The sequence below is a fragment of the Ornithorhynchus anatinus genome, chromosome Y1, assembly GCF_004115215.2.
Source record: "Ornithorhynchus anatinus isolate Pmale09 chromosome Y1, mOrnAna1.pri.v4, whole genome shotgun sequence".
In the NCBI taxonomy this organism is placed as follows: domain Eukaryota; kingdom Metazoa; phylum Chordata; class Mammalia; order Monotremata; family Ornithorhynchidae; genus Ornithorhynchus; species Ornithorhynchus anatinus.
The window spans coordinates 885080-902984 of record NC_053175.1 but is presented as its reverse complement, the minus strand read 5'-3'; the positions used below and the strand labels follow the sequence as shown (position 1 = coordinate 902984).

The 17905-nt window shown below is 48.0% G+C and overlaps 1 non-coding gene across 1 annotated transcript; it reads left to right on the top strand.

The window, feature by feature from the left end:
- The first annotated feature begins 15247 nt into the window (after window positions 1-15247).
- Window positions 15248-15385, top strand: LOC114808657. Its single transcript, XR_003756485.1, has one exon. It is a non-coding gene; the product is annotated as a small nucleolar RNA SNORA7 (small nucleolar RNA).
- The last annotated feature ends 2520 nt before the right edge of the window (window positions 15386-17905 follow it).

Here is a 17905-nt window from a genome sequence, read left to right as displayed (position 1 = left end):
GTTACAGAGCAGACAAGAGGCAGAACCAGGATTACAATCCCTGTTCTCTTATTCCCAGGCCAGTTCTTTATCCACTAGGCCAAACTCTTTCTACAAACCACATAAGTATTGTTTATACCTTTCCAAGCTTGCAAAGGACAGGTGTGAACATTACAAAACCATGAGGCATGTGGGTAGGGTAAATAAGGAATTTTTGTTCCCTGTATTCCACAGCACAAGGGCAAGGGGGACTCTCAGCTAAATAAGTAAATAATGACAATAATAAATAATTGCAGCATTCATTAAGCACTTATGAAATGCTAAGCACTGGGATATGCTATGTTAAAATCAGATACAGTTCCTTTATCACACCAGGCTCAGAGTCTATCATATTCCCATTTACAAGTGAGGTAGTAAGTCCAAAACAAAAAAAAGAGCCATTTCCTCATGTAAGGCATGGTATGGCAGCAGAATAGTTCCCACAAAGCTGTGCAGACAGAAAATAGCAATAGGTTAAAGGGGCGTATGGATCTATCAGTGGATGTATGTTCCATGCTGGGTCATTGAAGAAAAGCTAGGAATGGAGAGAGGAGCTTGTGAAGTTTTGGATGGTTCCCAGAAAGGCAGCCATCCTACGGTTCTACAAATATCCTGGTACCCTTGCTGCATACCAAGTCTTGGGCTGGAATGAACACTGGTCTGACCCAGAAATTGTCTTGCTGAGGGTTCTATTCTCTTCTTCCATGGTTCCTTGGTGATTACACTGTGTAGTGGTTAGCACTCTAGACTCTGAATCCAATGATCCAAGTTCATATCTTGGTGGGACCTCACTTGCATTTTAGAGAAGCAGCCTGGTGTAATAATAATAATAATAATGATGGTGGTATTTGTTAAGCGCTTACAATGTGCACAGCACTGTTCTAAGTGCTAGGGGAGATACAAGACAATCAGGTTGTCCCACGTGGGGCTCACGGTCTTCATCCCCATTTTACAGATGAGGTCACTGAGGCACAGAGAAGTTAAGTGACTTGCCCACAGTCACACAGCTGACAAGTGGCCGAGCCAGGATTCAAACCCATAACCTCTGACTCCCAAGCCCGGGTTCTTTCCACTGAGCCATGCTGTTTCTGTATCTAATGGATAGAGCATGGCCTAGTAGTCTGAAGGTCATGGATTCCAATCATAGCACCCCCGCTTGTCTGATGTGTGACCTTGGGCAAGTCATTTCACTTCTCTGGGACTCAGCTGCCTCATCTGTAAAATAGGATATGAGACTGTCTCTATCTGTTACCGATTTGTACATTCCAAGCGCTTAGTACAGTGCTCTGCACATAGTAAGCACTCAATAAATATTATTGAATGAATGAATGAATGAATGAATGTGGGACAGGAACTGTGTCCACCCCCGATTTGCTTGTATTCACCTCAATGTTTAGAACAGTGTCTCACACAAAGTAAGCACTTAAATGTCATGATTATTATTATTATTATCTTGCTTATTATCTTGTATAGAAAGTGACTCTAGGTGCTGGCAATTTTGCATTAAAACACTTTCCTGATGATGATGAAAAAGGAGTGAGGAAATTAAAAAGAAAAAGATGAAAAGTTAAAAACAACAGAGAGTTCACAATAGAGAGATTGACAAGAGAGATATACAGAGAAACAGGAGAGGGGCAGGACACCAGAAACGGGGTTACCCTCCCCTTTGGGAATTTCTAAACCTGTAGAGAAGCTCCTTCCTGGACTGTTAATTCAGTATTCAGCCCCAATTGAGATCCTATTAGGCTGGGCTTCCTGCCTTCTGCTTCTGAAGCCCTCAGGACTGTAAAGCCAACACCACTGAATTGCTTTAGATTTGGATCCCAACCCTGCAAGAGGTCAAAGACTTTCTTTAGCATCCCATAAACCAAGCAACCAGGTAGGACAATATTAGAAAGAATCTACAAATCCATGTGTTTCATGGCTGATGCTGTCACTTCAGGGGTCAAAGGAGTGTCTAAATCAAAGCTGTGGCTAGAAGAAGAAAATAATGTCCTTTATGAGGGAGGGCCTTCCCTGAAGGATGGATGGTGGTTTGATTAACATGTAACTGTAAAATGGGGACTAAATCCTACTCATTACTGTACATATGGGACAGGGACTGTGTCCAAGCTGATTGATTAACATGTACCTATCCCAGCACTTAGAACAGTGTTTGATATATAGTAATCATTTAACAAAAACATTTAAAAATAATTTGGAGAAGTGGGAAAGGGGCTAGGGGTCAAGTTTAAAATGGTAAGTGGTTCCATAGCATCATTACTAGTCTAAATTTTAACTAAACATGGATTGAATAGTTGCCAACATACCGGGGGCATTGGGGGTGATTTTCTTCATGACTCCCTGCCAAGCTCAGGCAATGGGGTGATCATTACCAGGATTTGCTGCCCTGCTCAGGCGAAGGTGATGATCGTATCCAGACCTCTCTGCCTTGCTCGGACGATGGGAGTGGTCATTTCCAGGACTCCCTGCCTCTCTCAGGTGGTGGGAGTGAACTTCTCCAGGACTCCCTGCCTCTATGACTATTTGCCTTGCTCATATGATAGGGTGATCATCTCAATGACTCCCTGCCTTGTTTGGAAGATGGGGGTCATGAGTCTTCTGGACTCCCTGTCTCTCAGACAGTGAGAAAGGTCATCTCCAGGACTCCCTGCCTTGCTTAAGCAATAGGAGCATTCATGTCCAGGACTTCCTGCCTCACTCAGGTGATGGGGGACATCATTTCTAGGGTTCCCTGCCTCATTCAGATGATGCAGCAATGCTCTCCAAAACTCTTTGTCTTGCTTGGGCATTAGGGGTAATCATCTCCATGACTTCCTGCCTTGCTTGAGTGATGGGAGCAATCATTTCCTTGCCTCATTCGGGCTAAGGGATCATTCATATCCAGGACTCCCTGACTCGCTCACGCAATGGGGTGATTATTTCCGGACTCCCTGCCGTACTCAGGTTGTGGATACTATCCTCATCATGCCTCCTTTCTTTGCTCAGGTGATGGGGTCGGTCATCTCCTCCACCTCCTGCCTTGTTCAAGCAATGGGTGTAATTGTCTCCATAACTCAGGTGACAGGAGTGATCGTCTCCATGACTCACTGCCTCACTCTAGCAGTGGGGGTGATTTCTTGAGAACTGCATGCCTCACTGATGTGATTGGGTGAATCAATTTCAGAACTCCTTGCTTCACTCAGGTGATCATCTACAGGACTCCTTGCCTCTCTCAGGTGATGGCTGTAATGGTCTCCAAGACTCCCTGCTTCTTTCAGGTGATGGGGCAGTCATCTCCAGGACTCCCTACCTCGCTCATATAAAGCCAAACACATCTCATTATCATTGCTCATTAACTATTTCACATCACACCCCCTTTGGGGTTAAATGTCAAGACTTCATTTTGCTGACTATAAAATTCAGCCTTCTGCAGATCTTGTAAGGACATGAAATGTAATACCATAATTACAGTTTCTACTGCCACTTGTCAGCTATGTGACTGTGGGCAAGTTACTTAACTTCTCTGTGCCTCGGTTACCTCATCTGTAAAATGGGGATTAACTGTGAGCCGCATGTGGCACAACCTGATTACCCTGTATCTACCCCAGCGCTTAGAAGAGTGCTATGCACATAGTAAGCGCTTAACAAATACCAACATTATTATTACTATTACTGCCTGTTAATGACCTATTAAGGCTGATTTGTATATAAGGTAGAGATTATCCTGGCCGAAGCAGGTGAGACCTCACTGTAGAAATCTTTTTTCTATTGAGGAGGAGACTGAAGGGGTTGGCTTGTATTTACAACTGCAAAGAGAAGTAAAGTTTGGAGAGAGCATTTTTCTTTCAAAAAGATTCATTGGACCAATTTCCCTTGTTTATAAGTAGTCTTCAAAACCTAGTTCTTGAAACAGCTTTGAGTATTTCTATTCTATATTCACCCTTTGTAACATCTGTTTACTTCAAAGTTTCTAGCTCTGGAGAAATTCTTTTGCATATGAAAGAGAAATAAACTGAACATCTACAAACATCCATTCTTAGTTAATTAAGGTTATGCTTACAAAATTAAAGCTTGGGAGATAAGGGGGAGGGAATTGAACAATTGTCCTGTGGATTTGGTTGAATAATAATGGTAATCTAATAATAATATTTGATATGTTTAATATTTGCCAAATACTGAACTAAGCAGTACATACAAGTAGGTTGGACATAGTTCTTTTCTCACACAGGATTCACAGAAAGAGGGAGAACAGCTATTTAATCTCCAATTTACAGAAGAAGGAACTGGGGCACAGAGAAATTAAGTGACTTTCCCAAGGTTACACAGTAAGCAAGTGGTGGAGCTCGTAGTAGAATCCAGGTAGCCCGACTCCCAGGCCTGTTTTCTTTTCCCTATGCCACAATGAAGATAAACAATCTAGGTAATTTCAACCAGGAAAAAAAAAAGATTTGTTTCCCAAGGAAGGGATTTTTGTCCTAATGATCTGTGTCTCTGCTTCAACACTACATTTCATTTTCACTATGCAGACACGTCTGCTCAGTCCACATGTGGTGAAGCCTATTTTATTCTGTAGTTCTCACAAGCAACATGGCAGCATGTTCTAGTGGAAAGAGCTTAGATCTTGCATTGTGGGGCACTGGCTGGTCTTTTAACCTCTTTGCGCCTCAGTTTCTTCATCTTTAAAATGGGTATAATAATTCCTGCCTCTGTCTTTTTCCCATGAGATAACTGATGTGAACACTTGTGCCAAGGTGGACCTGGGCACCGGCTACCCAAAGGTCAAAATGCCATCAGTGATGTAACCTCTCTGGCCAGAGGAGGCAGGATGGGGAAGATAGGTGTCCCTCACCTCCATGCCCACCCAATAAGGTATGGAAGGGAAGGGAGCGGAGGGGGCGGAGATTGAACAGGAAGGAAGTGGGGACCACCCAAACCAAAGGTAATAAATACCTGTTGCCTCTGGTGCTCGGGCTCTCTCTGGGAAGATCACAGCGGTAGCAACGGCCACCCACGTGTCTCTCCCTGTCCTGAGCACCAGACGCCATTCTGCCACCAGGAACAACGCACAGAGACGGGGGTCGCGGGATGGGTAAGTGTAACACATAACGGGGTTAAATACATAAGTGGGTAATGTATGAGTGTAACGCATATGTGAGCTTAGTGTATAAGCGGGCAATGTATAATTGAGTATAACGCACATGTGAGTTTAGTGGTAAGTGGGTAGCGTACAAGCGAGTGTAATGCGCAAGTGAGTTTAACGCACGAGTGTGTAACGCATAAGTAAGTCTAAGGCCTAAATGGGGTTGGCGCATAAGTAGACTGAACACTTAAGTGGATTCCTCCCGAGTGGGTGCGTACATGGTCGGTCCTTCGCTGGCGCCTCCTCCCCCTCCCATCCTTTAACTGTTGGAGTTCCTCAAGGGTCAGTTCTTGGCCCTCTTCTGTTCTCCATTTACACTCACTCCCTCGGTGACCTCATTCGCTCTCACGGCTTTGACTACCATCTCTACTCAGATGACACGCAGATCTACATCTCCGCCCCTGTCCTCTCCCCCTTCCTTCAGGTTCGCATCTCCTCCTGCCTCCAGGACGTCTCCACCTGGATGTCAGCCCGCCACCTAAAACTCAACATGAGCAAGACTGAGCTCCTCATCTTCCCTCCTAAACCCGGTCCGCTCCCAGACTTCTCTATCACCGTGGATGGCACGACCATCCTGCCCGTCTCTCAGGCCCGCAATCTCGGTGTCATCCTTGACTCGTCTCTCTCGTTCACCACACACATCCTATCTGTTACTAAGACCTGCCGGTTTCACCTCTACAATATCGCCAAGATATGCCCTTTCCTCTCCACCCAAATGGCTACCTTACTGGTACGGGCTCTCGTTATATCCCGGCTAGACTACTGTGTCAGCCTTCTCACTGACCTCCCTTCCTCCTCTCTCGCCCCGCTCCAGTCTATTCACTCCGCTGCCCGGCTCATCTTCCTGCAAAAACGATCTGGGCGTGTCACTCCCCTTCTTAAACAACTCCAGTGGTTGCCTGTCAACCTCCACTCCAAACAAAAACTCCTCACTCTAGATTTCAAGGCTCTCCATCACCTTGCCCCTTCCTATCTCTCCTCCCTTCTCTCTTTCTACCACCCACCCCGCACGCTCCGCTCCTCTGCCACCCACCTCCTCACCGTCCCTCGGTCTCGCCTATCCCGCCGTCGACCCCTGGGCCACGTCCTCCCGCGGTCCTGGAACGCCCTCCCTCCTCACCTCCGCCAAACTGATTCTCTTCCCCTCTTCAAAACCCTACTTAAAACTCACCTCCTCCAAGAGGTCTTCCCAGACTGAGCTCCTCTTCTCCCTCTATTCCCTCTGCCATCCCCCCCCTTTACCTCTCCGCAGCTAAAACCCCTCTTTTTCCCCTTTTCCCTCTGCTCCTCCACCTCTCCCTTCCCATCCCCACAGCACTGTACTCGTCCGCTCAACTGTATATATTTCCATTACCCTATTTATTTTGTTAATGAATTGTACATCGCCTTGATTCTATTTAGTTGCCATTGTTTTTCCGAGATGTTCTTCCCCTTGACTCTATTTATTGCCACTGTTCTCGTCTGCCCGTCTCCCCCGATTAGACTGTAAGCCCGTCAAATGGCAGGGACTGTCTCTATCTGTTGCTGACTTGTTCATCCCAAGCGCTTAGTACAGTGCTCTGCACATAGTAAGCGCTCAATAAATACTATTGAATGGTGGGAACTAGCCGCCTCACCACGTTGTGAGTAAACCATTAACGGGCTCTTCCTGGGTGGGCCCTGGTGTCCGCCCACACTCGAGTAACATACTAGTGTAATCCTCCCATCAGGAAAGATTTAACACCAAATTCCTCCCAAAGGGGAAGCTTTAACACCGTATTTCCCCCAAAAGGGAAGGCCGACTGTCGCGTCTAAATAATTAATTAATTCAATCCGCCCCGCGGAATAAGTTCTATACAAAACTCAGGTTTTCCATCTCCAGCCTCTCTCTCTCTCTCTCTCTCTCTCTCCCTCCCTCCCTCCCGCACCGATTCCGAAAGAACCTATCCCCGGCGACGGGTGACAACACTCTTTAGAAAAAATGGAATCCTCTGCAAATTCAAGGGATTATTATTAACAGCCATAGCCCAGGAAACACTACCCATCAGCACCAAAGTCAGAGCAAAAATAACCCAATCCAGCACTGACCCCATCTGCCTTCTGACCCCCCATAATCCCCAGATGCTGCCCTATCCATCTGAATCTGGATCACAGTCTACATTCCAAGCCATGTCTTTTTTTTTAGAGAATTTAGATGTCCACAAGGGAGAGCGACCCTCCGACCCTGAAATGAATGCATATAACACAGTGGTTCTTTCCATGTTTCTTTAGGGGCTTGGACAAGCAGCAGGAAAGAGGTTAAAAAGGAAATGGATCATGTGTCTCCTCCTCCCCCTTCCCAGAAAAATGTATCATACTGTGGGTGACTCCTTAGACAGCTAAGATCTGTCTCCAAGTCCAAAAGGTGCAGTAGGGTGTGTTGTTCACATACTGGTCTTCCTGGACACAATAGCATGCACGGATACAGGATTCAACTGTCGATAGTGCTGTCTTCCAAAATGGTGAAGAACACACTTTCTCTCACTCCACACACACACACACACACACACACACACACACACACACACACGCATGCACGCACACACACGCACACATATGCAGGGAATTTGGAACTCAGAAGTTGTGTTCTTGAAGAACCTCACTGTTGGAGATAAAAATCACACTACAATAAACCCTGATTCATTGGGAATGAATGGATTGTGGGAATAGGTGATTCAAAGATACCACCAAGACAGATAGCTTTCTCTACAAATTTCTATACTGCTTTAACACCCTTCATACTTAGAGTACCACACATCACTTCTTTGTTGTACTAAGTATTTTAAAGTTGCAACAAGAAAAAAGAATACAAAGTCTCATGTGGTCCAGTGCAATGAGGCTGAGGCAGAGCCTGAGAAGCATAGTAGCATCACATCTTGACCACAGATTTGCATAAGTACCTTCCTATACTGAAGGTACTTGCACTAAATGTGAGTTGTGTAATACCAGACTGGCCTTGTGCTGTAGAAAAAACATTCCTTAATTCTTCCCTGTGTTGTAAGCAAAGAGCGTAATAGAGTCTTATAGAAGAACTGGATGTATACTAACACCTCTGTGCATATACAAACCCTGCATTAAACCCTCTCCAAGAGGAACATGGAATTCCTTCTAATTGTCTTCTTCCATTGCTTCATGTTCCATGTCATACCTTGTTCGCGGCTGTAATTTGTCCTTGTTCCCCAAGCACTGCTACGGCAGAGCCTCCAAGGGCTGGCTAGCTCTGACAGTTTAGTGGATTCTTCCCATTCCAGATCTGTACCTGAAGAGGTTACAACTTCTCCTCAAAGACAAAACTATAGTGGGCCTAACCCCAAGCCCAGGCTCTTACGGACTCTAATTGTCTGTTTCACAAATAATAGATTAAATTCCATCTGTTGGCTGTATCTGGGCAACAAACAGCTTGCTTTGCTCTGCTCTATGAGGCAGCTGTCCGTAATTTACCACCATCTCACAGAGCCAGCTCTGTCTGCCCTGCCAATGAAACCCACTTCCAAAATGACTAGAGTGGGCAGATCGGGGTAAGGACAATGCCTAGAAATGGTTTGTTTCTATTCTGTGAGGGGAATTCAGTATGAATCAAAATGGATGAATCTAAATGGAGCAAATGTCCAAATCCACTTCTTGTCCATCGGGGCTTCCAGTAATTTTTGAGAGAGGCACCTGTCAAACATGACCATGGATCTTTTCCCTGCCCAATCATAGATTGAGCAAAAAGCAAAGCAGTGGTTCATTGCTCTTCACTTCCTTGGTTGCTACTTCGATGGCAAAATCACACTTCCTCTGTGCATTCTATAGTGGGACCCCCCCACAACTTCACCATGATGGAGAGGCGGGTGGGATGTAGCCAGATGTAGGGGAATGCCCTGCACTGCTCTGGCAATAGTGGTGAAAGTTACTAGGGCATCTTAGTGGTGTAAGTTACTAGGGCATCTTATGAGGTAGATATCTCTCTCTACCAGCTGCCAAGAGGAGCCATCGATCATTCATTCAATAGTATTTATTGAACGCTTACTATGTGCAGAGCACTGTACTAAGCGCTTGGGATGAACAAGTTGGCAACAGATAGAGACAGTCCCTGCTGTTTGACAGGCTTACAGTCTAATCGGGGGAGACGGACAGACAAGAACAATGGCAATAAATAGAGTCAAGGCGATGTACAATTCATTATCAAAATAAATAGGGTAACGAAAATATATACAGTTGAGCGAACGAGTACAGTGCTGTGGGGATGGGAAGGGAGAGGTGGAGGAGCAGAGGGAAAAGGGGAAAATGAGGCTTTAGCTGCGGAGAGGTAAAGGGGGGATGGCAGAGGGAGTAGAGGGGGAAGAGGAGCTCAGTCTGGGAACGCCTCTAGGAGGAGGTGATTTTTAAGTAAGGTTTTGAAGAGGGAAAGAGAATCAGTTTGGCAGAGGTGAGGAGGGAGCGCGTTCCAGGACCGTGGGAGGACGTGACCCAGGGGTCGACGGCGGGATAGGCGAGACCGAGGGACGGCGAGGAGGTGGGCGGCAGAGGAGCGGAGCGTGTGGGGTGGGCGGTAGAAAGAGAGAAGGGAGGAGAAGTAGGAAGGGGCAAGGTGATGGAGAGCCTTGAAGCCTAGAGTGAGGAGTTTTTGTTTGGAGCCGAGGTCGATAGGCAACCACTGGAGTTGTTTAAGAAGGGGAGTGACATGCCCAGATCGTTTCTGCAGGAGGATGAGCCGGGCAGCGGAGTGAAGAATAGACCGGAGCGGGGCGAGAGAGGAGGAAGGGAGGTCAGAGAGAAGGCTGACACAGTAGTCTAGCCGGGATATAACGAGAGCCCGTAATAGTAAGGTAGCCGTTTGGGTGGAGAGGAAAGGGCGGATCTTGGCGATATTGTAGAGGTGAAACCGGCAGGTCTTGGTAACGGATAGGATGTGTGGGGTGAACGAGAGGGACGAGTCAAGGATGACACCGAGATTGCGGGCCTGCGGGACGGGAAGGATGGTCGTGCCATCCACGGTGATGGAGAAGTCTGGGAGCGGACCGGGCTTGGGAGGGAAGATGAGGAGCTCAGTCTTGCTCATGTTGAGTTTTAGGTGGCGGGCCGACATCCAGGTGGAGACGTACTAGAGGCAGGAGGAGATGCGAGCCTGAAGGGAGGGGGAGAGGACAGGGGCAGAGATGTAGATCTGCGTGTCATCTGCGTAGAGATGGTAGTCAAGGCCGTGAGAGCGGATGAGTTTACCGAGGGAGTGAGTGTAAATGGAGAACAGAAGAGGGCCAAGAACTGACCCTTGAGGAACTCCAACAGTTAAAGGATGGGATGAAGTAGGTGGTCAGATCATTGGGGGTGAGGGATGGGGGAGGGGGAGGAACAGGGGGCCTAGGAGAGAGTTAAGGGTCCGGAACAATTGGTGGGGGTGACGGGCATGGGTGTCAATGAGGGAGGAAAAGAAGTTTTGCCTGGAGGAGGAGAGGGCAAAGTTAAGGCAGGAAATGATAAATTTGCAATGGATAAGATTGACTTGGTGCTTGGACCTTCACCAGCAGCACTCAGCAGCTCGAGCATAGGAATGTAGGAGGACAGAGGCAGTGACCCAGAGCTGTGGGTTAGTGGAGCGAGAGCAGTGGAGGGAAAGGGGGGCGAGATAGTTGAGATGAGTAGAGAGGGTGGAATTGAGAGCGGTGACCTGGTCATTGAGAGTGGGAAGAGAGAACGGGGGCCAAGGTGGGGAGAGATGCTTTAGGAGAGATGGATGGGATCAAGAGAGTGGAGGTCTCTGTGGGGGAGTAGTATAGTTTTGCAGGGGGAGAGATTGGGAGAGATGAGGCAGGTGAGAAGGTTATGGTCTGAGAGGGGTTTCAGAGTTGGTGAGGGAGGAGATAGTGCAGCGGTAGGAGATGACAAGATCGAGGGTGTGAATGAGTTGGTGAGTGGGCCAGGTATGGTGGAGCAGGAGGTTGGCAAAGTCGAGGAGCGATTACAGGCGGGCGGCAGAGGAGTCACTGGGTACATCCATGTGGATGTTGAAGGCTCCGAGGATCAGAGTGAGCAGAGAGAAGGATAGAAGGCAGGTGAGAAAGGGGTCTAGGTGGTTGAAGAAGTCGGAGGTGGGGCCAGGAGGGCAGTAGATGACAGCTACAAGTATCTGGAGGGTGTGGTAGAGGCAAATGATATGGGTTTCAAAGGAGGGGAAGGACAGGGAAGACGGAGGAGGGATAGTGTAGAAGCGGCAACGGAGTGAGAGAAGGAAGCCACCTCCTCCTCCCTTTCCAGTGAGTCTGGGGGAGTGGGAGAAGGAGAGACCTCCGCTGGAGAGAGCAGCGGCGGCGACCTTATCTTCAGGAGTGAGCCAGGTTGCCATAAGGGTGAGGAGGAGGAGAGAGTGGGAAAGAAAAAGGACAAGGATGAAAGGTAGTATACCTGTAATGGAGCGGGGGTTCCAGAGGCCACACTTCAAAGTAGCTGTGGGTGCAAGGGGGGTGGAGAGCGGGGGGAGGGGAGGGTTTGGATGGGAACTAGGTTGCGGGGCCCTGGGAGGGGAGAGGGGGAGAAAGGGTAGTGGGATGGGAGGACTCGGATGGGGCGTGGGTGGGGAACAGGGAAGTGGGGAGGGTGGGAGGAGCGGGTTTGGTTGGGGGGGGAGTGCAGGGGGAGGGGGAAGAGGGGTGGCGCTGGTATAGTGGGGTTCTAGGCGGGGGAGGAGGCAGAGGAGAGAGCGGGAAAGAGCTGGGTAAGAGAGGGGAAGGGGAAGATGGGAGGAGGGGGGTTGGAAGGACATGGTAAGGCCAGAGAGGTAGGAGGCAGCAATGACAACAATTAACGATAACATGTGAAAGCGGTAATCTAGTAACATGATACAATAAAATAGTATTAATTAGCGGGTGATGACCAGGGTCGGGGGCTGACTTGACTAAGGGTCGACTTGATCAAAATCGAAGTCAAAAGGCCAGCGGCAAGGAAAGTCCCGGGGCTCATGTCCAAATGTCTCTGAGGTGGTGGCGGGAGCCTTTAGGATGACCAGGATGGGTTGCGGGTGTAGGTGACAGCTGAGGTAAGGTAACACAGTGAGAACAAGGACATCGTTGCCCGGGGCGGGGGAGATCAATCACCTTACGGGGGAAGAGGGAGTGAGGGCTTTCCAAAATGGCCACTTGGGGCAGAGTCGGGGGCTGGCGGTTGGGGAGCATAATGTCCCAAGGCCCGGGGTGGGAGGAGCAGGGGAGCACATTGTCCCCGGGCCCGAGCGGGGGAGCACAATGTCCCTAGGGCTGAGCAGAGGAGCATAGTGTCATCAGACCCGAACAAGGGAGCACACTGTCCCCAGGCCTGAGTGGGGGAGAACTCTGTACACAGGAAGTGCTCGATAAATGCCACTTATTAGTTGTGTGATTGATTGATTGTAAGCTCCTTGAGAACATGGAATATATGTCTTGTTGCTGCTGTACCTCAAGCTGTCTTTGCAGTATTCTTTGCTGAGTAACAAATTTCTTTGATGGGTTGACTGCTAGCTCCTCGAGGGGAAGAAATTTTTGTCTTGCTTCTATTGTATTCCTCCAAACACTTTGTACAGTGCTCTGTACGTAGAAGGTGCTCAACAAATACTACTGATTGCTTGGTGATATGCACCCTCAATGAACTGTGTGCTTCTTGAGGGAAGGAAATGTCTGCCATGTTCTATTATACTGTTCCAAACACAAAACTATTATACTGTTCCAAACAAAAAGTACAGTGCTCTGTACTAAGCAGACACTCAACAAATACTATTGCTTGATGCTAGCTTCCTCCCTGAGGGTCCAGTTTCCATTGACCTCCTCCCAAATGCTTAAGACCATGCCACGTGTTCAGTAGGTGTTCAATAAATAACCTGGACTGAGGCAGGGGTCAATGAAACTGTGCGGTCATTGAGCCGTGAGTTATTTCAAACAGCAATCTCTTCATCTGAACCAGTCTCCTCACTGCGTTCGGAAATGGGTTAAATAGAGTTGAATCCATCCCTTCACTGGTTCCCCCTCCTCACTGGCAGAGGCTTGTGCATTTCCAACAATCTAATATTAACGCCTGAGCGACAATGCCCGTCTCCTTGCGTCAAGTGGTGGCTAATTAGCCCAAGTGGGGGAGGGGGTGGGGGAGCCGCCCCCAGAGGGTTGGACTTACCTGAATGGATTCAGCTCATCACCTGTGGCACTCTCTCTGTCACATGCTAAGTGGGAAGCACTTGTTTAGATGTGGGGGGTGGGGAGGGCGGCGGGGAATACTGGGAGCATATCTGTGCATCTGGTTGGCAGTGAGCCTTGTCAGTCAAAGGGCAGAGTCCAGCAGCTGTACGCATTCAGCTGGCCAGGCCAAAATGCCGGCTGGGGGTTCCATTTCCAAAGGAGGCTCCTTGGAGGAATGAGATAAAAATCACCAAAACCCAGTATCGCCTGACTCCAGAGATAAATAGATGTGATTTTTCACATTAAAAGATAACGCTGGCTACCCACGCCTGCACCTGCTCACAGCCGAGGCGGTAGAGTGTCACTGAATCGGGGAAGATGAGGGTCTTGAAAGGGCCGGTAGCCCTACAGATTTTTAGAGACACGACCCTGTTCGAATAAGGACAAGCTGATGTGGATTAGTTACTTTCGAGGTGCCAGAGTACTGGGCTAAATCCTGGGAGAGATACAAGATAATCAGATGGGACAGTCTCTGTCCCACAGTTGTAGAAGGAAGGAGAGCCGAAATCATCCCATTTTAGAGGGGAAAAGTGAGGCCCAGTTAGATTAAGTAACTCGCTCAAGGTCACCCAGTAGGTCAGTGGCAGAACTGGATTAGAATTCAGGCCCCCTTATTCCTAGACCTTTGCCCTGTCCACAGGGCCTATGCAAGCTTCCTATTTTTCCTTCCTCTGCCTGTTTCTCTCTCGACCTTCTATTGGGAACAAACAGTGGCTGCTTTGGCTTCCATACTCATATTATTTGCACCTCCATCCCACCTTTTTAGCATGTGCAGGATCCTGAGTGGGATATGCAAGGTTTTTCCTGGGACTGGAAGTGGGGAGGATAGACACACTGTCCCCCTTTGGATGCTGTGTCTGCAGTCTGGGCAGCGGGCTAGGGTAATATGGTTCTTAGGGAGACTCCAGAGAACATTGGCCGGATCCAAATCTAATGATAATAATAATAATCACAGTGGCATTTGTTATGTACTTACTTCATGCCAAGCACTGAACTAGACACAAAGATACAAGACTATGTGGTTGGATACAGCACCTGTTCCATATAAGGCTCACAGTCTATATAGAAAAGGAGAACAGGTATTGAATGAATCGCCATTTGACAGATGAGGAAACTGAGGCCCAGAGAAGTCATGTGACTTGCCCATGGTCAAACAGCAGGTAAGTGGTGAAGCCGGGATTGGAACCCAGGTTTTCAAACTTCCATGCATATACTCTTTCCACTAGGCCATACTGATCTCCTCTCCCATTACAGTCCAGCCCACAAACTTCACTCCTCTAACATCAGTCTACTCACTGTGTCTCACTCTCAACTCTTTCACTGTCAACCCCTTGCTCACACCTTCCACTCTTGCTCAGAACTCCCTTACCCTTCACATCTGACAAATCAGCACTCTGTCCAACTTCAAATCCATACTAAAATGACATCTCCTCCAGGTAGACTCATCTCCCCACCCTATTCTCCCTCCCTACTGCATCACCTATACTGCTGACTCTGTACTTACTACGCATGTAGATATTCACCCACAAGAAGCAGCATGGCTCAGTGAGAAGCAGCATGGCTCAGTGGAAAGAGCACGGGCTTTGGAGTCAGGGCTCATGAGTTCGAATCCCAGCTCTGCCACTTGTTGGCTGTGTGACTGTGGGCAAGTCACTTAACTTCTTTGTGCCTCAGTTCCCTCATCTGTAAAATGGGGATTAAGACTGTGAGCCCCACGTGGGACAACCTGATTCCCCTGTGTCTACCCCAGCGCTTAGAACAGTGCTCGGCACATAGTAAGCGCTTAACAAATACCAACATTATTAATGTTATTATTTCCCCATCCCCAACCCACAGCACTTATTTACATCTCCCTAGAGTCAGTTGTTTCGCTTATCTATAATTTATCTTGGCTCCTATCTCCCTCCCTGTCTTCTCAGAATTGCACCTGGAGGGTTTCCAGTACTCTACCAGTCACAGCTAAGGGAGGGAGAGTCAAGCAGAGACCTACCCATTCCTTTACTAGCTTGGCCAGTGGCTAGCAAGTAGAAGGCAATCTGCTACAAGTCAAAACTCACCTGTGCTGGGCCGCAGGCACATGGGAGAGAGTTGAGGGTAGAGACTAAAGTTTACCACGTGGAAGAAGGCAGTGGTATTTTTGCCAAGAAAACTCTATGGATCCACTATCAGAAGAGTTGCAGATGGAGGTGGGTTGCTCTGGAAGAGTTGTACCCATTAAGTCACTATGGGCCAGAGACGACTGGACAGCATAAGTCAAGCATAAGCAAGCAAGCATAAGCAGGAATGCAAGATCTTCCTCACTAGATTGTAAGCTCTTTTAAGGTAGGGAACATGTCTACTTTCTCTAGTGTATTCTCTTAAACTCAGCATGGTGCCCTGCTCACAGTGAATGCTCAATAGACACCATCGATTAATTTCAGTGATGGACAGGTCCAGAGAGTATCTCGAAAAAATGGATAGTTACTATGGCTAGGAAAGATTGTAGTGACTACTAAGGCAATGAATGGCCTGCTAGGTTACGGTGCCTTCTGTTTTGCTTTCCCAAAAGGTGCTTCACACTCAGGAATTATGCAGTTGACAGCTGTTGATGGACCTTATACATCAAAACTCTTTGTGGGTACTTGGCAATGAGACGTACCCCTGCCCACCCATCTCTCTATGTTCTCCATGCCCCAGAGGGAACATGGTTTGCAGGGCTGAGAAAGTGAGAGTGCCCCTGCGAAAACCATTAGCACTAACCAGCCAGGCCTACAGGAAAGAATATGGACTCAGGAGTCAGAGGACCTGAGTTCTAATCTCTGCCAACTCCCACCTGTGGATGCTCTCCCAGTGCTTATTACAGTCCACTGTACCACTATTACTACTTCTACTACTGTACTACTACTAATTGGGCAAATCACTTAACTTCTCTATGCCTCAGTTTCCTAATCTGTAAAATGGGAATTCATTGCCTGTTCTCCCTCCTCATTTTGGACATGGACGGTGCATGACCTAATTAACTTGAATCTACCTCAGAATTTAGAATACAGCTTGAAACATTCATTCATTCAATAGCATTTATTGAGTGCTTACTATGTGCAAAGCACTGTACTAAGCGCTTGGAATGTACAATTTGGCAACAGATAGAAACAATCCCTGCCCAGTGATGGGCTCACAGTTAGTAAGAGCTCAACAAAAATATTACTACTACTTCTACTCCTATTATTACTGCTACTAATAATTAAATGTAATAGTGTTGTGGCAATTCCTAGCTGAATTACAGCTTTCCCCAATAGCAGAGAACTATTTGGTCCTGCTTCTGGATGAGTCCTGAAATTGTTTTCTGAGCAGGTAACTAGATTCTTCATTATTATTATTTATGGCATTTGTTAAGCGCTTAACTATGTGCCAGGCACTGTACTAAGTGCTGGGGCAGATACGAGCAGGTCGGGTTGGACACAGTCACTGTCCCACGTGGGGCTCTCAATCCCCATTTTACAGATGAGGTAACTGAGGCCCAGAGAATTCATTCATTCATTCAATAGTATTTATTGAGCGCTTACTATGTGCAGAGCACTGTACTAAGCGCTTGGGATGAACAAGTCGGCAACAGATAGAGACAGTCCCTGCCATTTGACGGGCTTACAGTCTAATCGGGGGAGACGGACAGACAAGAACAATGGCACTAAACAGTGTCAAGGGGAAGAACATCTCGTAAAAACAATGGCAAATAAATAGAATCAAGGCGATGTACAATTCATTAACAAAATAAATAGGGTAACGAAAATATATACAGTTGAGCGGACGGGTACAGTGCTGTGGGGATGGGAAGGGAGAGGTGGAGGAGCAGAGGGAAAAGGGGAAAATGAGGCTTTAGCTGCGGAGAGGTAAAGAGGGGATGGCAGAGGGAGTAGAGGGGGAAGAGGAGCTCAGTGGAACGCCTCTTGGAGGAGGTGATTTTTAAGTAAGGTTTTGAAGAGGGAAAGAGAATCAGTTTGGCGGAGGTGAGGAGGGAGGGCGTTCCAGGCCCGCGGGAGGACGTGACCCAGGGGTCGACGGCGGGATAGGCGAGACCGAGGGACGGCGAGGAGTTGGGCGGCAGAGGAGCGGAGCGTGCGGGGTGGGCGGTAGGAAGAGAGAAGGGAGGAGAAGTAGGAAGGGGCAAGGTGATGGAGAGCCTTGAAGCCTAGAGTGAGGAGTTTTTGTTTGGAGCGGAGGTCGATAGGCAACCACTGAAGTTGTTTAAGAAGGGGAGTGACATGCCCAGATCGTTTCTGCAGGAAGATGAGCCGGGCAGCGGAGTGAAGAATAGACTGGAGCGGGGCGAGAGAGGAGGAAGGGAGGTCAGAGAGAAGGCTGACACAGTAGTCTAGCCGGGATATAACGAGAGCCCGTAATAATAAGGTAGCCGTTTGGGTGGAGAGGAAAGGGCGGATCTTGGCGATATTGTAGAGGTGAAACCGGCAGGTCTTGGTAACGAATAGGATGTGTGGGGTGAACGAGAGGGACGAGTCAAGGATGACACCGAGATTGCGGGCCTGCGGGACGGGAAGGATGGTCGTGCCATCCACGGTGATGGAGAAGTCTG